The following is a 23,890-nucleotide window of genomic DNA, read 5'->3' on the forward strand; positions in this document are numbered from 1 at the left end:
TTTCCAGTATAATTCGTGTTTAATCCCATCTTCTTCTTTAAAAAAAAAATCATTCATACCTACCCACTGTATTTCATCCATCCAGTTTTTAAACACTGAAACCATTTGGTTATGGTCTTATATATTAGAACAAGCAAATAGCATTGAAGCTCTTTATATTCTCACCCAGGGTAGAATATGGCCTGCTCCTGGTGGTTCCACCTAGATCCATCCTCCGATTGGAATCCGAAATTTTTCAATGGGGAGCGGTATATAAATATTCTAAATAAATAAATAAATAAATAAATAATCTACACCAAGCAGGATATAGCACTATGAAAGTGGTATATAAAAGGCAGGAGCCACACTACCGCTTTATAGTGACATTGAAGTGCACTAACAACTGTTGGGGCCCATTGACACATACCACTTTCAGAGTGCTATACCTTGCTTGGTGTGGTTCTTGCCTTTTATATACTGCTTTCATACCACTTTCACAGTGCAATATCCTGCTTGATGTAGATTAGGCCTATGTTTTGGACCAGTAACAGCTTTACAGGATCATGTAGGGACCTCCTTATATGTGCCATTAGCTGCTAGAGATTATGGATTAGTTTGCACTAAGGATGTGCTCCGCTTCTCCTCGGAGCGGAGAATTATTTATTTATTTATTTATTCCATTTATATTTACACCCCATAGCCCAAACTCTCCTGGCTTTTCCTCTTCAGTGAAGTCAGGCAGGCTTTCATTGTGGTTCAACTCCTTATTGTTGTTGTTGTTATTATTATTGCTATTAATATTAATTAGTACTGTTATTATTAACATTACTATTGTTGTTGTTGTTGTTTAATAATGGCTGTGATCACAGTGCAGTCAATCAACTCTGAAGCAAGGATCACAAAGCTTTACTCTTATCCTCCTAGCCTCCTAGTTATGGGATGCAAAGGAAAACACATCTCTCTGTGCTGCTCCCGCCTCACAGGGATGGTTTGCATTACTGGCTTTGAAACTATCCCTGGCTCACTTCCTTGTGCCCCCAGAAATGTCTGCTGGCTGCCTGCCTTCCCCCCGGGGTGCTGCTGTGGTGGGGTATCTGCCAGGACTGACTCCCCCATACTAGATCTATGGGATATCTCTGCCTGGCTCTCTGCCTGCCTGTCCTCCTCCTCTGTGACCACCTCGCAGGGATGGTTTGCAATACGTTACTGCTGGCTTAGAAAGAAACAAGCCATCCTTGGATTACTCCTTGTGCCCGCCTCGCAGGGTTGGTTTGCAATGTGTTACTGCTGGCTTAGAAAGAAACAACAAGCCATCCTTGGCTCACTTCCTTGCGCCGGCCTCGAAGGGTTGGTTTGCAATGCGTTACTGCTGGCTTAGAAAGGAACAAGCCATCCTTTGTTCACTCCTTGCGCCCGCCTCGTAGGGTTGGTTTGCAATGCATTACAACTGGCTTAGAAAGAAACAAACCATCCTTTGCTCACTCCTTGCGCCTGCCTCGCAGGGTTGGTTTGCAATGTGTTACTGCTGGCTTAGCAAGAAACAAGACATCCTTGCCACACTTCCTTGTGCCCCCAGAAATGTCTGCTGCCTGTCTGCCTTCCCTCCCTCCTCCCCTGCCCGCCATGCAGGGATGGTTTGTGTGTGTCTTGCTTTGACTCAGGGGATAAGTCCTTCCTGCGCTCACTTAGACTTTTTGAAGTTCCAAATACATTTTTCAAGTGTGGAAGAAGATTCATATTTAGGTTTATCTACTCCCCAATTCATGGCATGTTGGGATTTCCTTTGAAATGGCCCCATTGAGCTGTCTTCAGCTTTAAATCCCTGAGATACTGGGGTGTCCGATTTTCAAAAATTCCCCAAAAATCAGGGGAGGCATGGATTGGCTTGAGTCTTGTCATGCATGTGTATATGTGTATGAGGTGTCATGGTGCCTAACTTGAGTTTTCTAACGTGAAAATTGATGGAGATATAGAAAGGGGTGTTTGAATTGGGGTTAAGGGTGCTGCGTTGGAGGTTAAAGCCCCCCCCAAAAAAATCAGGGGTTGATGGAATCTGCTTGAAACTTGCCATGAATGCGGATGTGCCTGCTTCCAAGTTTTTATTTGTCAAAATGTTGGAGAACAGTCCATGTCTGAAAATGGGGTGTCCGATTTTCAAAAATTCCCCAAAAATCAGGGGAGGCTTGGATTGGCTTGAGTCTTGGCATGCGTGTGTATACGTGCCTGAGGTGTCATGGTGCTGAATTTGAGTTTTTTAAACTTTAACAGAAAAAAAGTTGTAAGCTTTTTTGGATTTCAATGCAAGCCTATGGGGGGGGGGAAGCGGAGCTCCGATCCGGATCCGGAGCTTCGCAGCGAACCGGAGCGGACTATAGGCGGATCGGAGCAGAGCGGACCCGATCTGGAAGTTGCAGATCTGGAAGAGAAGTGGATCGGGGGGTCCGTGCACACCCCTAGTTTGCATAATCACCATGGCTTAAGCAGGCAGCATGGCTTGTTTAAAGGGGGAAACAAGCTTCAAATCACCTATGGCCTGTTGTTGGATTATTTGAGTGTGGTTTCCTCCTCAAACAAGCCATGCTGCTTGGATTTGTGCCCAGGTGAATAATTAACCAAATGGTGGCTGGCAAATGCCATGGCTTAAACATGCCGCAGCTTAAACAAGCCACTGTGTGAACTGGGCCTATGACTTAAAGTAGAATTATAGAGCGAGGATCAAAACAGGTATTTTCAACTTACTTTATTAGATTTGGTTTAATATTCTATAACAATTTGATCTAGAAATTGCTGCAATGTTCTACATCAGAAAGTAGGCAGTTAATTGCTCCTTCTAAATTAATATACAGGTCATAAATTAATATATGAAGACACTTGGAGTGTGATATTTCAGGAATATAACACATACAGTGCTTAGACTTGAAACAAGCTAATTTTAATTCATAAATACATTTACCTTGCATAAAATGATTTTGCATAATTTGTTCTGAATTGTTTTCTAATTTATTCTTATTTCCCCCCCTGATCTTGGTAGAGGCAAAGGCACTAAACCCCTTTGTAACACTGCTGAAAATTTTATTTAGTCATCTGTCTGGTTACAGTGTCCAAAAATATCTTCACAGCCATAAGGCCTAGAAACCTGTTTGTTTTTATTAAAAATAGAAATGAAAATTTGGTTGCTCAGGCAGCTGAATTCTGCACATATTACAACATTCTACCCTTTTACTGCACTCCCATGAAATCTAAGCATAAACATAGCCTTGCCAATTACTCCATTATGCTGGTTTTTATATGGAAATTGCTAGCTACATTTCAGATATGGGATAGATTCATATGCAACACAAAACCATAGTTTATTTAGATAAGCCCTGATTTTGTGTTATATTTCTGCATAAGCTGACCCCATAAACAGTAGTTTTTGAGGGCTGGTCAACCAGGAACTGAATCCACAGATTAATGACAAACCACAGTTAGGGCCAATGCTCTGCCTCATGTGGATTCTGCCCCATGAAGATGGGACACAAGTTATAAAGTTATGAGTCCAGAATAGATGAGAAACAAAATTAGGTAAGCAACTCTAAACTATGGTTTGCTTGTTGTACTTCTGGAAGCTCAAACTATGGAGATATAATAACAAAATGGCTAAAGTTTGTGCTGCTGCAATTGTTTGTCGGCGTGGGATGATATTAAATGTCTGACAATGCTTTTACTTGCTAAATCTCGTATTTTTATGAGTAGGACATGTGCATTTTTTTTAAAAAAATCTGCTTATTCAATTTTACTTTTACATTTTTTACTGTAACTACTTTTATATCAATGTATTCACAGTGCTATTCTACTTTGCTGGTCTTGCAGCCGTAATAAACTACTACTCCCTATGGTAAGGTCATAAGATGAGCCATGCTGGATCAGACCAAGGGACCATTGAGTCCAGTACTCTGTTCACACAGTGCCCAACCAGGAGTAAGCCAGGAATCCAGAAGCAGGACATGAGTGCAACAGCACCCTCCCACCCATGTTCCCCAGCAACTGGTGTACGTAGGTATAGTGCCTCTGATACTGGGGGTAGCACATAGTCATCAAGACTAGTAGTCATTGACAACCTTCCCCTCCAGGAAATTATGTAACTGCCTTTTAAAGCCATTGAAATTGGTGACCATACCTAAATCCTGTGGTAGTGAATTCCACAGTTTACCTATGCACTGTGTGAAGAAGTACTTCTTTTTATCTGTCCTGAATCTCCCAGTCAGCTTCATGGGATGAACCCGGGTTCTAGTATTATGAAAGAGGGAGAAAAATGCCTTCCTATCCTTATCCTCTACACCATGCATAATTTTGTACAACTCTATCATGTCTACCCTTAGCCTCCTTTTTTCCAAGCTGTTGTAATCTTCCCTCATAGTTCCAGCCCCTTGATCATTTTAGTTGCCCTTTTCTGAACTTTTTCTAGCTCTACAATATATTTGTTTAGAACTGTTTATAGTATCCTGTGGTCATATCACTGACTTGTGTAAAGGCAGTTGCGGGAATGTGGAGTGTGGGAAATAATGAGGCAGAAACAAAATTGGGATTTAAACAGGGCCATATTTATTATAGATCAGCAAAAAGGGAAATCCTAAATGGACATCTTCTCAAGTCCTGCCTAATGCCATTTTTTTTAATCAGGCGAGACATTCATGGCTTGAGAGTGGTGCCTTGACATTCGCCATCTCCCAGGCTTCCACATTTCGGGGTAGGAGGCCTTCTATGTCACCCCCCTCACACCATAAAGTTCCAAGTGGGTAAGGAAGGTTGGCCTCAAAGGTAACTGTTATCTCTGCCAACTTGCAGCTGGGGAGCCTCAAACATTACCCATCACCACAACAATGCCTCTGAATGCTCATCAACCCTAACCTGCTCAAAATGCCCCCACATACCTGCCTATCAGCAAATGCAACTAAATTGTTAACAATGCCACATCAACCTAATTATTTCTTCCCGCCGGTCTTACACTGTGAAATAGGCGAAAAATTCCTACTCAGCACCACAAAGGACAACCAGCGAGCCCACACTGCCTACAGAGAGGGAGCAAGGGAGCTGCGTTTTAAGAGAAGGAGGAAGGGAAGGGTGAGAGCCAATAAATGGGCTCTGATTCCCCTCCCATTCTGGTGGCGCTCCGGGGAGGCTGCTGATGGCATGCCTCCACGCCTTGTCTCCCATCCCACCTACAATAGCCTCCCCTTGCCCAGGCTGCGCCGGATGTGGAAGTAAGGCATTTGTGGGTTCTTTCTTAACTATGGTTGGCACAAACTGTGGTTTCATGTTACTTCTGAACTTGCCCATTAGTCTTTCATTTCTATGCCCTTTATTTACAAAAGGCTCTTCATGGACTCGGCCTTTTCACTGTATGAGAGTCTGTTTGGGCCAGTGTAAAATATCAAAACCTGTCTTGCTTCTGCCACAGGAGAAATGTCAGGAACTAGTGATGGTGGTACAGTTGATTGATGCACTGCTGTTTGGGACAGTGAAGTAGAAGGACACCATTAGTACATGGCAGGATTGCCATAATCAAAAATATTTATGGGATTAAAATTGGAACAGATTGTGCCTTTTGCCTCCACAGGGTCTTTTACTCTTGAGTTTAAATAGCAATTCCTTGACAGCACAGGGAAAGTCCATTTGATGTGTTTTCCTGACCAAGAAGTCTTGGGTGTGACTAATTAAAAATGTATGTACATTAAGATAATAGGGAGTAATTAGTTAGCGCTTTCCATAATTTCATCTTCCAAAATGATTTCAAAAAGATAGCAGAGACGCCAAGCTCAGCAAATTAGGTAGCTCTTAGTTTCAAGGAGGTTGCAATTAGCAGTTGGCTAGAAGAAAAAAAGCTGACAACCTCGGTTTCTTTCTAAAAATGGGCACAGTTTTGCATGACTAGAGGGAAAGCTTCCCTAGCCTTGCATAACTTAAGCTAAATTGGTCTTACTGTGCTATTGTGCCAATGATATTATATTAATCTTTTTTCTAATTGATCTCAATACTTACTCCTTTCACATTGTGGCACCATAAATATCCATAAGGGGTGGAAGAGAAATTTGTTCAGTTCACATTTTAATGGAAACTTACCAATTTTTACACATTTGAACTACTATACAAACTGAAATTCACGCCGTTTCTACACCTGCCTTTTCCCCCCTGGGATCATCCCTGTGCACACACAGGGGATCCCGGAAGCAGGCAGGGACAACCCCTCCATTTGCCTGGGAAAATCCTTAGGTGTACAAATTGTTAAGTATATGAAAAGAAATACTTGCTTAGTCATTAAAATTGTGTGTGTATGGCTATCTCAGGGTTAAACAGAGAAAGTATATCTGTGGGCAATTACCTTGAGATAGAGGCTGTTCTGGGAACCTTGCCAAGATTCTAAGTTAGCCTCATCACAGCTGTATGTAATGTAGATAAGAATTGTGTAGATCTGTATATAGTTTCTCACTTGTGTAAAATGGAACTGATCACTGCTTACTGATCACTGCTCTCTGATCACTGCTCTCTGTGTATGCCTCAGTGTGCTGATCTGAACTGATCTGAATTGAACTGCACAGAAGCCTGAAGGGAATAAACCAGCTCTGCTGTGTAAGACCTGCGTGATGTGTGTTTGTTTCTGAGCACAAACAGAGTTCCAGAGAGAGAAAAGTTCTGGCACAATAACCCAACAAAGGTTATGGGCCCAGTCCAGTCCAGGAAGCCTACGCCAGCCTAACCCAGGCAGAAGAACCAGAACTTGCTGGGAACGGTGCAGTATCAGAACCAGGAGTCTGCTAAAACAGAAAACTGTTGATGAAGGAAGACATCAAGCTAAAGCCAGTGCTGCAAAGTGAGGAAGAATCTCAGTCGGCTGACTCTGAGGAGGACTCTGAGCAGGAAGACGGTGAGATACAAATTCCTAAAGCAGAGGGAATGGCAGGAGCTAATATGTCTGGTTTGCATCAATTGTTGGAAAAGCTGAATGACTCTAACTATGCATTATGGTCTTACAAAATGCAAATGTATCTGATTCAGGCTGAACTGTGGTATGTAGTCACAGAGGATCCACCAGATAGAGCAGATCCACAGAATGCTAAATGGTTTAAGGACGATGCAAAAGCAATGGCAGTTATTGCATTAGCTGTGGAAGACTCTCAAATTTCCTTCATTCAGTTTTTGAATACATCAAAAGAGTGCTGGAATGCGCTACAAGCTGTATATCAAAGAGAAACAGCGGGCAGTAAAGTAATTCTAACCCGGAAACTGTATGGAATGAAGCTGAAACCAGGGGAGTCTGTGTCAAACCATTTGAAAAGCATGAGAGAAATCTTCAATCAACTCAGGGCACGAGGGATGGAGTTTACAACTATACACCAAGTCTATGTGATTTTGTCAAGTCTTGATTCATCGTACGACGCGGTTGTCACCATGATGGAAAGTCAAGAGGAGAAAAATTTAACCCTTGCGTATGTAGCTGGAAAACTACTGGAAACCTATGAAAGAAGACAAGCTTCAAAACAACAGAGCCTTAAACATCATGTGGCTGAATTTCAACAAAGCCATAAATCTTCTGATGTGGTGGTTGCATTAAAGGCAAGGAAATGCTTTAATTGTGGTTCCACGGAACATTTACGGCGGGATTGCAACAACAACAAGAAGAAAAAGCAGTCGACAGCAAAGTGGAGAGAAGAAAACAAAATGAATGAAGCTGAATCAACAAAGAAGTGTCTTCTAGCAAGAGTCAAAGAGACAATGAATCCTTGGTTTTTGGACTCTGGGGCTTCAATAAGTATGGCAAAAGACAAACTTTCATTTGTTACCTTGGAAACTTCTACTTCAGAGCAAAAGTGTGTTACCCTTGCAAATGGAACAAAAATCCAGATTTGTGGTGTGGGTAATGTATATTTTGATTGTCTGGGAGTTGAACTACAAAGTGTTTTATATGTACCAGAATTGGAAACAAACCTTCTAAGTGTGTTTCAGTTAACAGAAATGGGATATGAGGTTTGTTTTACTGAAGAAAATTGTACTATAAAACAGGGAAACAAGGTGTGTGTGCAGGGAATAATGAAAGATTCTTTGTATGTGATTAATACTTGTACAAAAAATGAAGTTGTAGCCAGCAAAGTCACAACAAAAACAATAGCCAATTGCAAACCACACCAAGAGTGTATCCATTTAACTCATAAAAGGTTTGGTCATGCTAACTATAAAACAATTTCTAAGATTCCAGAATTGTGTGAAGGGGTGAAAATCAAACCATGTTCTAACTATCTAGAATGTAATGTATGCAGTGAAACCAAGTGTCATAAGTCAAACATTCCAAAACATAGTGAGAGAACAACAAAAAGAATTTTTGAATTAATACATGCAGATCTTGCAGGTCCTTTTGAGACAAGTCAAGGAGGAAACAGATTTTTCTTGTCTATTGTTGATGATTACAGTAGATTTGGATTTGTGTATGTGTTAAAACAGAAGAGTGAAACTTTTGGAAAGTTTAAAGCCTTTGTTAAGTGGAGTAAAAATAGATTTAAAGAACCAATAGCTAATCTAAGAACGGACCGGGGAGGTGAATTTCTTAGCAACCAATTTAAAAAATTCCTCAGTGATGAGGGTATACAACATGACCTTACTGCTCCATATTCACCATTTCAAAATGGAGTTGCAGAAAGGAAAAACAGAACCTTGCAGAACATGTTAAGAGCTCTATTGAAAGAGTCAGGATTGTCTAATCTGTTCTGGGCAGAAGCTTTGTCCACCTCAAATTATTTGTTAAACAGGCTTTACCACTCTGTACATGAAAAAACTCCATATGAAATGTTTTACAAAAGAAAACCTAGAGTGTCACATATAAGGGTTTTTGGGAGTAAATGTTTTGCTCATATTCAGAAAGAAAACAGACCAGGAAAGCTAGCTCAAAGAGGTTTGGAATGTAAACTGTTGGGATATGATACACAAACAAAAGGCTATCGTTTGTGGTCTCCATATCACAAAAGTGTAATTGTGAGCAGAGATGTAGTTTTTCATGAACAAATGCAGGAAACAAAACAGTATGTAAGTTTGCCTGTAGAACAGAAAGCTGTAGAAACAGAAGAAATTCCTGAACAATCTCAGCAAGAGAGGGAGGGGGAAGAAGCTGTAAAGGAGGAAACTATGCCTGTAACTATGCCAAAGCGACCAGAAAGGGAACGCAAAGCTCCAATTCGTTATTCAGATGAATACCAAAGCAAACAGGTTTCTCATAGAGCTTTACTGATAGCCTATGAACCTACTTCATTTGAGGAAATTCAGGAAATGGAACCTACAGAAGCTCAGGGCTGGCATGAAGCAATGTCAGAGGAAATCAGAGCAATGAAAAAAAATGAAACGTGGGAGCTAGTACCTTTACCTGAAGGTCGTAAAGCCATTAACAGTAAATGGGTATTCAAAGTAAAACAAAATGAGGAAGGACAGGTGGAACGTTCAATGGTAAAACACAAAGAGATGCTTTTAAAGCTGGGTCTCAGATTGTAACACAATTTAAACAACATGCGCAAGAGGAGGACTGTTAAGTATATGAAAAGAAATACTTGCTTAGTCATTAAAATTGTGTGTGTATGGCTATCTCAGGGTTAAACAGAGAAAGTATATCTGTGGGCAATTACCTTGAGATAGAGGCTGTTCTGGGAACCTTGCCAAGATTCTAAGTTAGCCTCATCACAGCTGTATGTAATGTAGATAAGAATTGTGTAGATCTGTATATAGTTTCTCACTTGTGTAAAATGGAACTGATCACTGCTCTCTGATCACTGCTCTCTGATCACTGCTCTCTGTGTATGCCTCAGTGTGCTGATCTGAACTGATCTGAATTGAACTGCACAGAAGCCTGAAGGGAATAAACCAGCTCTGTTGTGTAAGACCTGCGTGATGTGTGTTTGTTTCTGAGCACAAACAGAGTTCCAGAGAGAGAAAAGTTCTGGCACAATAACCCAACACAAATGTGCACACAAATGCTTATGAATATTAATGTGAACTTAAAAAAAAAAGATTCTCAAAGTTAGGGACAAACCAAATTTAAAATTGGAGAAATTCTTAAAATACAAGAGGAACCTATTTAAAGATTGGAAAAATGAGGAACAGAGGGAAACTGAAATTGACGGATTCATCCATCCCAGAATAGTATTGTGATCAATTTGGCTCTCATTTGCTCTTGAGAGAAAATGTACGGGTACTTCCATGAATGGAAATGCAGTTTCAGGGGGAAAGGGGTGGGATTTAATCAGAAAATATTTAGAAGGATTAAGTGGCACCTCCCCTTCCTCTTCTCCCCTTTTTATGTTTGCATCTTCCCACAACTGGTTTTCCCTCGTGGGGAGGGGGGAAGGGCAACATTGGGATTGTATTTCTTGCATCTGCTATCCCATGTGTAGTTTAGGGTCATTTGGGGAAAGAGCCCTTATAAATTATGTTTACTTAAGGGAACCCTGCAGTACCATGAGAATATATGGATGGGTGCTCTGCCCTCTAATATAAAGCTTTTATAAGTAAACTATTTCCATTTAGGTATTGCAACTGTATAGGCTAATCTTTTGCATTTCTTCAACTATTGTCTTAGGCTTTTATCCATTTGCTTTAACTTTTGACGTCCCAGCATGAGATTCATCCAAATGTATTTTCTATGTTGTCTACAAGATTCCTTTACTCTAGGGGATGTTATTTGCTAACTCTTTACAACTAGAACGGATATCACCTTCATCTGCTAATACTAGTCTTTACTCTTTCATAAGGTGCAATGTCCTGCCCTGTGCTTTCTTGTACTTCAGAAGACACAAGTGAAAAATTGCAGTGCATCTCACAGCTTGACAAGGTCATGTACTGCGTTATATACACAGCCAAGACCCAGTTATTTCAGATGGTGAATGGAACTTGTTTGTTTGTGGGTGTGGTAGTGGTGGTTTAGCTGAGTTCAAGGAATATAATGTAAAGTATAATGTGTAGTAAAAGAAGAAGCTGCCTTATACCTATCTAGCCACACACACCCACAACTTCTTTGGGTTGCACACATTTGGAATTTTGAGGGAGTGTCATGGGTTCTCACATAAAATGGCTGCCATAGGGGCTTGCCCATTCATAAAATGGTTGCCATGGTGGGCATGGCCAGTCACGTAACACTTATTTCCCAGAAGGCAACTGGTAAGACTAAAAGAAAAGTAATTTGTCTAAGAACCTAAGTACAAGGCAGAGATGGAGACTGAGCTACAAACATAAAGCCTCTCTTTCTAACCCAAATAAATATGGTGCTGCTGGGTAGCACTTTGCCTTGCAGCACACCAGTTTCCCAGTTTAAAAAAGGAAAGGGTAGGGAACCTGGCTAGTGCCAAGAGAGTTGTCTGTGGGTACATTGGTGCCCATGGGCACCATATTGGAAACCCCAGATCTAGTCCACTGTTTGTTTACATATTCAGGGTCTCTAGCACAGATCTTTCCTGTCACATGATTCTTTTAACTGGAGATACCAATGATTAAAACTGGGACATTATGCATGCAAAGCTTAAGTCCACCATAATGCTATGGTCAGTCTTCTTTCCAGTTGTCAAGGTTCCACCTTTACCTGGACCCCTTGATCAGATCCTTAAAGATGTTTTTCCTTTTTAAGAGCCCTTCTTTCCATCAGATGTCAAGTTCCTATCTTTTATCTTCCCCTCTCAGTAACGTGGGGTTTAGGCCTTAGGCATGGTGTGAATGACACTTCTGACAACAAGGTTTTAACAAAACGATTTACCATATATTATATAAGAAGGCAAAATCACCTAAACTTAAGGTATTACTCAAATAGAGCTGTTAGATTTCAAAAGGCATTTACAATGAAAATAAAAGCTGTAAAATTGCAAGTTCCTCTAGCCTAATTACACTTTCAACTGTAAGTTGGGCCTAGAGTACTTTCCAGCCTTCACCTGGCTGTTCTGCTTCAGAGCCTTTTTCTTTACCTCAGTCTCTCTGTAGCTTCTCACTCCCGCTCTCTCTGTAGTTTTCCACCCACCCCTTTATTTCCACCCCTTTATATACTCTCCCACAGAAACTGAAACATACAATCTGGTGACCTAAAACTGGAGAAATGAAAACAACAACTCTACTTTAGGGGAAAAATGAAACTCAGGAATGTTCCCTCCCATCAGGAAATTTTTAGGCCTTCAGGCTTAAACCAAACCCAAGCCTGTGTAGGCTTCAAACCTTCACACCAGTATTTGTGGTAATATGAGCAATGTAGAAATGCTCATGGTCACCAACCATTCAACCATTGCTCCCAGTTTCTCATAAACAACTTGACACAAATTTGTGGAGAAGCTCAGATGTTATATACTTGTCACCTCTGCTTTAGGGCCAAAAAAAGAAAAGAAAATCAGAAAAGACTATTTTGAAATACACAACATAAAGGTGGATAGCTTAGGAGCTTTGTGCACAAGCTCTAAGGTGTTAAATGTTGTAGGCACTGCCTGAGAGATACTAGGCTGATGGTATAATATGCTAGTGAACAGGTAGGGAAAGCTGGCCTCAGTGGAAAATTTGTGGGGTCAGAAGGCATCACAAAGCGTTAAAAAAACACTGAAACATGCATTTAAAAAGTTAACAAGAAGGTCAAATGCATCGGAAGTATGAGCTGACAAAGGAATTGAAGCACTTCAATGTTATGATGAAATTGACAGACAAGTAGGATGACCTTAGCAGCTGCATTTTGATTGTGCTGAAGAAGGCAATCTGTGTGTATGTCTGAGAAACCACAAAGGAAATACTGCAGCAGCTGATGGAGCGTATAATTAGGGTACTGCTATATATATATATATATATATATATATATATATATATGGGAATGGAAAGAAAAGAATGGCAAGGGGGAAAAGGCTTTGTTTTATTCATTTCAGGTTTTAAAAAGCCAGTTCCTGGGCTTCATGTCTTTACTTTATTTATTTATTTATTTATTTTATTACATTTATATACTGCCCCACAGCCGAAGCTCTCTGGGCAGTTTACAACAATTAAAAATGGTAAACATTAAAAGTATACAAAATTTAGAAACCATCAAAAACATAAAAAACAGTATAAAAATTCACTGCCATCTTTGCAGATAGAGGTAGGTTTGAGTCTCAGTAGTTTGCAGTGGGGACTTTTGGGTGAATTTGCACAAAGCTCTGCTCTGTTATCTGGTGGGCCAAAAGAAAAGTACTGTAAAAATAAAATGGATTCTACCCTTCAAAATGGCAGCTGATTTCTTGAGCCTCCAATGCCAGTAATTTCTGGAGTGCCAAATGGACGCCTGCATGGTCTTAGTCAGATTGTATAGAAGGGTTGAGTATACTCCTCTTGTGAAGGAGCCTAATAGAGAGGGCTCATTTCCCATTGATGGTATGACACTTTTTGAAACAGGCAGCTCTGTTTTTGAAACAACAGCATCCATCTCTAAGAGCTCTATCACACCAGCATTATACTGTGCAATCACTGTGAATTGCATGCAAAGGCTCCAATGTTTCCTACCTTATAATCTGCTGTTATGGCGAAGTACTCTGATGTGTCCTGCTTTGATTGGGCTCCCCACCCTCTTACCCCTGGCAAATAGTGACATATTTTGGACTGTGGAAAGTGCAATTATTTTGTTGTTCTCTGAGCAGCCACTGGGGGCACGGAATGATGACGAGAAGCTAAGAATCTCCTGATTCTGAAAGATTGCTTTTGGCCTCCTCCATTCATTCCTAGTTGCTACATTAATGTGGACAGGGAAAGGGTGGTGATATGGTCAGGATGAGGAAAATAGGATTTCCTTCATTTCTGTGGGAAGCAGAGAGGGAAATTTACTGGGGGAATATTCAGATTGTAAAAATAATAGGTGGAAGAATTATTTGAATGGGACTTTATTTGGGTTACTGGGGAAGGCAAAGGCAAACCACCCCACTACAAAGTCTGCCAAGAAAACATCAGCGAAAGCAGGCATCCCTCTAGGAGTCAGCAATGACTCAAGTGCTTGCATGAGAAGTTCCTTTCCTTTTTCCTTTATTTGGGTCATGAGCTGCATAGGAAATTAACTGGTTGGCCTTGTATAAAAAGTTGCTCCAGCAGCAAAAATAGGATCTAAAGAGTGTTTGAGGGCTCAGAGCTTGTGTCTGCCTTGTGCTGTTTTTTGTGTGTGTTACTTGTTTCTCAGCCTCACTAGTTTGTTTCTGTAAAATTGCTGTTATGTTACAGCAACAAAAGTGTCTGACTTATATTTAGTTTGTGGCCCTGGGGAAATCACTTGTCCCTATCTAGTCCAACACTGGGCTGAGTGAGATGATAATAGAAAGACCTGATCTGTCCCATTATATGGAGATGGCATGCTTTCCCTGTGTCTCCAATGGGCTTCACTAGGTTCAGGCCCATGGCGCACAGGAATCACATCAATTTCTAGAATATATCCCCTTCTGTCCATGTCCCCACTTCTGTTCTGTCAGGGCTTGGCTCCCTCCCTTTAAGACATCCATTCAACAATGCCACCAGCCTCAGATGAGTCAGCTTTCAGGTTTCAGTCAAGAGGGAATTGGAGGCCCTTTCAGCCCAGGCTGTTTCCAGCCTAAAACTTGCCCTGCCTGGCTCATTCATTCACTGTTCTTCTGAGCAATCCCAACACAAGCCAAAGAAGCTCCACTCCAGTCCTTTGTTAGCCCTGAATGCTGTGAGTGAGTGAGAAAGAGTGTGTGTGTGTGTGTGTGTGAGAGAGAGAGAGAGAGAGAGAGAGAATGATTATGCATAGAGCATAACTGGGACCATCCTGTCTACCTTCTCCTATACAGGAATGCAGAGAGCCAAATGAGTATCTGAGCTGTGACAAGATGGAGGGGTGTGTGTGTGTGTGTGTGTAAAGCAATCCAAGGCAGTCTGGCAATCAGGACAACAATTGGTCAGCAAATGCCTTCTCAAGTTCCTCACTGGGCATGATGGGTTGGATGATTAATACCTCCATGTTTTGGAGACACCAGCCATGACTAATGGCTCACATTTTCTTTCTGTGAAAGAGAATCAATAGGCTGCAATTGGCTGAAGAAGTGGGTGCACAGCCTGCTCCTCCTCCAAAACTGGGTTATCCAAACCCAACATTTTTTATATTCCATTTCTTCAGGCAGTTGTTGGGGAGGTAGCCAAAATAATGCTTGGTTTTGTGACTGATGACTGACCACACTGTCAGCATTGATTTCATTTTCTCCAAAAAGGCATAAGGGGCGGGGGGAACCTACATATGTGACAGCAGCTTTGCGCTCTCAATCTGGACCCTAAATATCAATCACACAAATTCCCAGACCCCTCATGGCATGCTATATCTTATATATAATATTACCTCACTTTTATTTTCTTTCAGCTTTAGCAAGGAACATGAGAACCTCCTTCATATCAAGTCAGATTATAGTCCATCTAGCTGCACATTGTCTACAAGGGCTGGCAGTAGTTTGAGGGGTCTTTTCCAGATGCTGGGGTTGAATCTGGGACTTTTTGCATGCAAGAGGTGTGCCCTATAGTCCTTCTCTATTATAAATCTCTACAAGGAGATCTCATAGAGTAGTCTCATTTACATAACGGGCATAAGAAAGGACATTAGGGGAAAGATTTTGCAGAGATGTTGGGCAACTCAGACACCACAGGGAAAGAAATGCTGTAGGAGATCTTGGGCCTTCCTAGATGAGGGTTTAGCTCAGTGCGAGGCCCGGGCTCCCTGCTGTGCATGCAGATGATGCACAGGGGATCCCGGGGTCAGGCCGGGCTAAACCCTCCTTTGACCCGGGATAACCGGATCCACTTGTGGCCCGTTTTTTCCGCAGCCCCGAGCTAAGGAAAGTCTAGCTGGTTCCGCAGCTTTCCCTGGCTGCTCACTTACTCACGAGTAGCTGGGAGAAGCCGAGCGCTATGCCCATCGGGACAGGGGTGAGGGAATCGTGGGGGGGGGAATGATGGGGGCCAGGGGGGAAGAGCGGAGCCAGGGTGGGGAGATAGCAGCTGGGATGGTGGTGGAGGGGGCATCGGACATGGTGAGTAGGAGCAGCGAGCGGACGGGCGAGCGAGTGGATGGGGGAGGGGGCGAGTGGGTGAGCGAGCGGGCAGGCAGGCAAGTGAGTGGGTGAGCGGAGGGGGCAAGTAAAGTGGGCGAGCGGGGGGCATCAGACATTGTGGGGGGGAAATCGGGGGCAGGGGGAGCGGGGAATCCTTTTATTTTATTTTTTAAAAAAGACCTACCTTTTCGTTGGTGCGCTCCTGGGCACATGGTCCCTTTAACTTTTTTTAAAAAATGGAGGATGCGATGGGGCTTTCCTTTCCCCGTCGTGTCTGATGTCTCGATAGGCGCGACAGCCCGTGCTAATTGTAGCACAGGCTCGCTGCGCCTGAAGGCCAGATTCAAAGGTAGGTCTAACAAGGCCCCTAGTCAGGAATTAGCAGAACCACTGCTGAAGACAGGCAGAAGGAAGCAAAGATCTACAGTAGCTTCTTTAGTGAAGGATACACAGCTGTAGACTTAAGCCATTCAGGTATTTGTTTTCTTGGACTGACAAAGTGCTAGCTCTAACTTCTCCAGCTTGCAAATGCTTGCCAACACGTGTTGTAGTGGTTACTCTGTGAGAAGATGACTGGGGAGACCTGTTTTTGGATCCCCACTCAGTGATAAAACTCATTGGGTGACCTTGGGCTAGTTGCTTGCTTCCTCTCACTGTAACTACATAACAAAGTTGTTGTGATGATAAGCTGGAGAGAGAGAGAAGTACTGTATGTGTCAACCTGAGATCTTTGGAGGAGGAGGATTGGGATAAAATTGCCTAAATAAATAAACTTCCCCACAAAACATGATCCTTACTGCATATTTGAATGATATGACAAATACATAAAAAACACACATACACCTGGAAGATATTATATAAAACAGGAATAATTATGTTTTGATTTCATTTAAATTTGGAAATCTCTCATAATGCTCTCGACTATTTATATGCAGATCTCATTTCTCTTTCCCAAAGTAGATGAAAACATAATGTTCTGCTTAATCTAATACTGAAAATAGAAAATAGTTCTAAATGCTGGTCAAATTATGAACCCCATAAGCTCTATGACTTAAGTGTAGGGAATTGTGGATTTCTAATGCTGACATTATGAAGTAAATTTTTTTGCTGAAGGTGCTGATCTAACCACGCCAAACTTCTACATTTGCATTTATTATGTAAATTAGATTTTGAAACACTTCTGGTTTCTGTTTTTCTCCATTGAAAATTCGTATTTTACAGATATTATGTAAATAAGATATTATGGAAAGGACCAGTTCTTAATGTAGATTTAGTTCTTAACAGAAATATTTAAAGCATATTTGTTTTAAAAAAAAAGGGATGCATACTCATAAATAAACTAGCGCCTCAAATAGATGTAATATTCTTTCTGTGCTGATAGGTACTCATGAGCCATAACTATTCCTATTATTCCCTACATCAGCCTTCCACAACTTGGTGCTCTTTAAATGTTTGAACTACAACCTCATTATTCTTGACCATTGCCCACTTAAAGTCCAAAACATCTAGAGGGCACAAGGAAGGCTGCCCTAGTCTAGATGGCTATGTTAACAAAATAATGTCTTTTTTTAAAAAAAAGACATCAGGAAGAACTTCCCGACCGTCAGAGCACTACGACAATGGAACCAGTTATCTAGGGAGGTTGTGGGCTCTCCCACACTAGAGGTATTTAAGAGGCAGCTGGACAGCCATCTGTTGGGGATACTTTATGGTGGATTCCTGCATCGACTAAGGGGTTGGACTCGATGGCATTGTAGGCTACTTCCAACTCTATTATTCTGAGAAGAAAAAGAAGAAGAAGAAGAAGAAGAAGAAGAAGAAGAAGAAGAAGAAGAAGAAGAGGCAGCAGCAGCAAAAGCCTACTGCTTAATAATAAAAACTGTATTTCATATCTGTATAAACCTGAATGATAGACTGTTTCTGCCATTTTCAGGCATTCATGTTGGGTAAAATGAACATCCTGGGCAGGATCTACACAACTGCTTATAACGGTTTATAACGGTTATGACAACTGTTCAGGCCTAGGACACATTGCATATACCGTTTTCATACCATTTAAAAGTGTTATATCCTGCTTGGTGTAGATCGGCCTCTTATGTGGGGAGGGGCATTCTGGTAACAAGCTCTGTCCTGACCTACATGCCTTCATTAACATGTATGTAGAAAGCCCCATCATGTACCTCTTATTCACAGAAGTTGCTCTCCACATGACTAGGAGGTCAAATTTTGTCAAAATTCATGCACTGACTGCAAAGCCAGTAATGAAGACTGTAGCTTCCTCTAGAGAATTCTTTAAAAAATTGCTCTGCCTTACCGTGGCTTTCTTCATCTGTGTTCTTTCTAGGATGTGATCAGTGCCATTACACGGCCATTACATGGACGGCCATGTGGTTTGGAATTGAATACTTCCTCTGTCTGCTTGCTCCATATGTTTAATTAACTTTACTGAGTCAGTGCCATGTAGTTGTATAATTAGAGCACAATGCCGAGATTACACATGGGAGATGGTGCGATTTCCTGAATATTCCCACATTATCTGTTTTTTTTTTTTTTAAAAAAACCCAGAGTTTCTAGGGGATAGCACAGGAGATTCCCTGGATGCTCATGAGTTCATCTAATCAACCCTCAAACTTCCGTGAGTGGCCAGTCCTAAGCTTGCTATAAACCGCTCATTTAGAGAAGCTATTAGTGGCTAGCCTAGGATATATTAATACTGGTTTTGAGAGGGTTCTTCTTTCTGTTCATGAAAGGCAATGGTTTGGTATTTGGTTAGTCCAAAAACTTTATCAATGTTTTGATCTGCTAAGATCAGCTTTTTTTTTTAGTTACACAGGTACAGATACCTACAAAGTATCAGAGCAGCTTCAGTCCTGCAGTTAGCACATCTAAAACCAACCTTTCCTATTTTAGTGGTGTTATCTTTCTATACGTTTCTTGAAGTATTGTGCACGTTGTTGTTGTTGTTGTTGTTGTTTTGTTTTAAGGCTGCAATCTTATATAGCAGGATGCACAATCCATGCCCCTCCCAGGGCTTAACAGCAGCCCCTATGGAGCTAGACTTCTCCCCCAGGGATCTTGATACAAATTGCTCTTTTTCTGCTGCTGCTGCTACCAGTGAGGGAAGAATTATCTCAGTCAGGATTGTTGGGACAGTGTGTAAGTGATCCTGATACAGACAAATCTTTCCTTGGTACTGCTGGCAGTGATAGGGTGACCATATGAAAAGGAGGACAGGGCTCCTGTATCTTTAACAGTTGCATAGAAAAGGGAATTTCAGCAGGTGTCCTCGGTATGCATGCAGCACCTGGGGAAATTCCTTCTTCATAATAACAGTTAAAGATGCAGGAGCTATACTAGAGTGACCAGATTTAAAAGAGGGCAGGGCACCTGCAGCTTTAACTGTTGTGATGAAGAAGAAGAAATTTCACCATGTGCTGCCTGCATACCAAAGACACCTGCTGAAATTCCCTTTTCTATGCAACTGTTAAAGATACAGGGGCCCTGCCCTTCTTTTCATATGGACACCCTAGGCAGTGAAGAAAGAGTGATCCGGATCAGAATCACTAGGATGTGTGTGTGCACATGAGTGTGTGTACATATGTGACCCAACTTCCTGTATAACAGGAGTATGCAGCATTTGCACCCCAAAAGGTTTCATACTCCAGCTATACAACCTCCCTAGGTACCCAATGAGGCTTACTTCTGAGTAGATATGTGTATGATTGCACTGTCAGACATGTTTTTGCATATGTGATGGGGCAGAGCTCTCCCTGTAAAAAAATAAATGGCCCTGCAGTTAGGTATATAATTATGTCTTCTATGGCACATAGCAATTTAATACTAGCTTCTTACTAAAGTAAAAGATGCAGTTTATAGTTAAGTTATTTCTTTAGAGTTTTGGCCATTTAGGAAAAGCCTTAGGCATTTTGTTGTTGTTGTTGATCTCGTGCCTTAAACAAGAGCTGGATGGCTTTCCAAAGATAATTTTCTGTTAATTTGGTATTCATTTATACACCAGTAAGTTATTAAATCAGATATCTGGATGCCAATGCAGATGAGTGTTATCACCCTCATAATAGCTCTAATAAGTGGTGAGGCTAATGATGGTCTTATTGTATATTCAGTAATTTGACACTTGCTTCTCACTTTTCTAAAGTTAACATTTTGAGCACCAAAACATAAAGCTTAATGGTCAAGAACAATGCAATGACAGCTCCAATATAAAAATATGTCTTATATTCTATCAATTAATAGAAGCAGGCAAATCATTAAAATAAAGCATCTTTAATTGCAGTTGAGTGTTATAATCCATGTCTCATTATTTTAACTATACACACTTGAGCCCACCATCCCATGCATACAACCCACTTTCATTGCACAAAAGGGCAGTAAAGCGTTGAAACCCCAAAATTCTAATACCTGATAGTGCAAGCATCTACATGAAGAGCCTTAAAAGGGCCTTGCCCTAGTTATTGAAATATATACTGATTTAGCCCTCGTCTGTAGTCTTGATGGATTACTTCTGTTGTGATCACAGATTTTTGTGAAGACTTATTATTATTATTATTTATTTATTTATTTATTTATTTATATAGCACCATCAATGTACATGGTGCTGTACAGAATAAGACAGTAAATAGCAAGACCCTGCCGCATAGGCTTACAATCTAATAAAATCATAGTAATACAATAAGGAGGGGAAGAGAATGCAAACAGGCACAGGGTAGGGTAAGCAGGCACAGGGTAGGGTAAAACTAACAATATAAAGTCCGCACAACATCAAGTTTTAAAAGCTTTAGGAAAAAGAAAAGTTTTTAGTTGAGCTTTAAAAGCTGCGATTGAACTTGTAGTTCTCAAATGTTCTGGAAGAGCGTTCCAGGCGTAAGGGGCAGCAGAAGAAAATGGACGGAGCCGAGCAAGGGAAGTAGAGGCCCTTGGGCAGGTGAGAAACATGGCATCAGAGGAGCGGAGAGCACGAGCGGGGCAATAGTGTGAGATGAGAGAGGAGAGACAGGAAGGAGCTAGACCGTGAAAAGCTTTGAAGGTTAACAGGAGAAGTTTATATTGGATTCTGAAGTGAATTGGAAGCCAATGAAGAGATTTCAGAAGCGGAGTAACATGGTCAGAGCGGCAAGCCAAGAAGATGATCTTTGCGGCAGAGTGGTGGACAGAAACCAACGGACTGATGTGAGAAGAAGGAAGGCCAGAGAGAAGAAGGTTGCAGTAGTCCAACCGTGAAATAACCAGTGCATGAACAAGCGTCTCGGCAGAAGAGACAGACAAAAAGGACCGAATCCTGGCAATATTATACAGGAAAAAACGACAAGATTTAGCTACTGCCTCAATATGAGGCATAAAGGAGAGCGAGGAGTCAAACATAAAGCCAAGGCTACAAGCTTCCTTGACCGGAGTAAGCGTAACATCATTGACAGTAAGAGAGAATGAGAGATGAGGAGAAGGTTTAGGAGGAAAAACAAGCAATTCAGTCTTTGCCATATTAAGTTTCAAACGACGATGAAGCAGCCAAGCTGAGATATCTGAAAGACATGCCGAGATACGATCGTGAACATCAGGAGAAAGTTCCGGAGATGACAGATATAGTTGTGTATCATCGGCGTACAGATGATATTGGAGGCCATGAGATTGAATAAGCTTGCCCAAGGGCAACATGTAGAAGGAAAACAACAACGGGCCAAGCACCGAGCCTTGCAGAACCCCTACTGAAAGGGGAAAGGAGGAAGACGAGCTGCCATTAGCCAACACGCTGAAAGAGCGACCCGCTAGATAGGAGGCAAACCAGTTATAGACAGAGCCCCAAAATCCAAGGCCATGAAGGGAATCTAAGAGAAGATCATGATCAACCGTGTCACTTCTGGAGTTCTCATTGAACCCAATGGAATTTCTGAATAAGTGTGTTTAGGATTACATTACATGTTAGGATAATTTAATTTTTTTGTGAGCTACCCAAAGACAATATGTTATTGAGCAGTATATTCTGAGCCTGTGTAAAATGAGGCCTCTGCATGTGGTGAATGAGTGTTGTGGCCATTAGTGATGGGCTACACCTGCCCATCTAGTTTCAGATTGGGATGGATCCTTCAGAGACTTTTCAAAGAATTCTTAGAAAGGGGTAGAGATTCTTCAAAACTCAGAAGACTAAGTTCAGAGAGGGAGACCAGATCCCCATCTACCAGCTTTGCTTTCCTGGCATAGCCAACTGATAATATGGTATTATCAGAATGATACCCTTTCCCAGATATATACATTGAAGAGGGAGGACAGGGGGGAAAGGAACCCAGAGACCAAGGCCAGATCTACTCCAAGCAGGATATAACACTTTGAAAGCGGGTTGAAAGCAGTATATGGAATGTGTTCTGGGTCTCAACAATTGTCAATGCTGTTATAAACCGTTATAAAGCAGTAGTGTAGATCCTGCCCTTGCAAAACAGAAGTCTCTTCTTAAGTCCCCAACTCTCTGTGATGGAGGCTTCTGAGCATGCTTAAAACCTCTATGACTAAAACTCTTGGAGTTTTAGTTATCTTTTAACTTTGTTTTTCATTCCTCCTAGTCAGTGAGTCAGGACAAACCTCACCCCCAAATACACATCCCAAATTTCTCATTCATGAAAGCAGTTTAGAAACAGCCTTTAGCTACTGTCCTGCCTGCTTCCCATTTGCAACTTGGGCCAGATCTACACTGAGCAGGATATAATACTTTGAAAACAGGTTGAAAATGGTATACGTAATGTGTCCTGGGCCCAAACAGTTATCAAAACTATTATAAACCATTATAAACCATTGTACTGGTTGTTTTATATTTTGAATGGTTTTTGTGGTTTTAATTTTTGTAAACCGTCCAGAGAGCTTCAGCTATTGGGCAGTATAAATATGCAATAAATAAATAAATAAATAAGATGAAGCAGTAGTGTAGATCATGCCTTGGAGAATCTGGGAAAGAGGGAAACTGGCAGAAATAGGGCTAGGGTTCAAATCTTCATAAAGCAAGGTCGAATTCAGAGTCTCTCAGGCCATAGCTAGACCTAAGGTTTATCCCTGGATTGTCCAGGGGTCAAACCTGTTCATCTAGGTGATACACAGGGGATCCAGTGCTCAGGCAGGGGCGAACCCTGGATGATCCCAGGATAAACCTTAGGTCTAGCTGTGGCCTCAGCTTCTTTATCATTTGGGATGGTGGATTTGCTCCTAAATGGAAGTGTTGATTTTACTATGGGCATATAATAGCTTAAACTTGAACTGCCAGCATTTCAATCAGGGAAATAATGAAGAAGAAAAAAAGGGAAATATTTGATTGTTTATATTTTGGCATTATACTTGCTTCATTATGCATCTTGACAAATTTTTGTCTGTTGAATGGCAGAGCAGTGGACATTAAGCATACCTAACAGACAACCTGCTGATGTTACTTCCATCTGCAAATGAGATTGTAAAGGGCATAATTGTACGATTTTAAATTGCCAATTGATTCAGAAGCTTTGGTTCGAGCATGTGACAAAGAGCTATGTGGAGCTAATCTAATCTAAACTACATTATTAGATCAGATACCATTCAAGGGAATGCCAGCTGTTAAGAGGTACAATAGGATGAATGATATTAGTTTTCTTAATTCAAGACAACTATATGTGTCAGTGGTTAATAAAAAACCAGATTTGGAAGAAAGAATAATTGATTTTTCTTATATCCTATTTTCCACAGAAGAACATACCTGTGAGATTATAGAATTATCTCATGCAATACAAGACTGATATGCTTGCTCAAATATGTTGCCTGCTGGATGTAATCCCATTATATATTATGTGTACCTCTCTAGCTTTTTGTAAATACCAATAAAAGTGTATTGAGATAAA

The sequence above is a fragment of the Elgaria multicarinata genome, chromosome 5 (assembly GCF_023053635.1).
Source record: "Elgaria multicarinata webbii isolate HBS135686 ecotype San Diego chromosome 5, rElgMul1.1.pri, whole genome shotgun sequence".
Classification (NCBI taxonomy): Eukaryota; Metazoa; Chordata; class Lepidosauria; order Squamata; family Anguidae; genus Elgaria; species Elgaria multicarinata.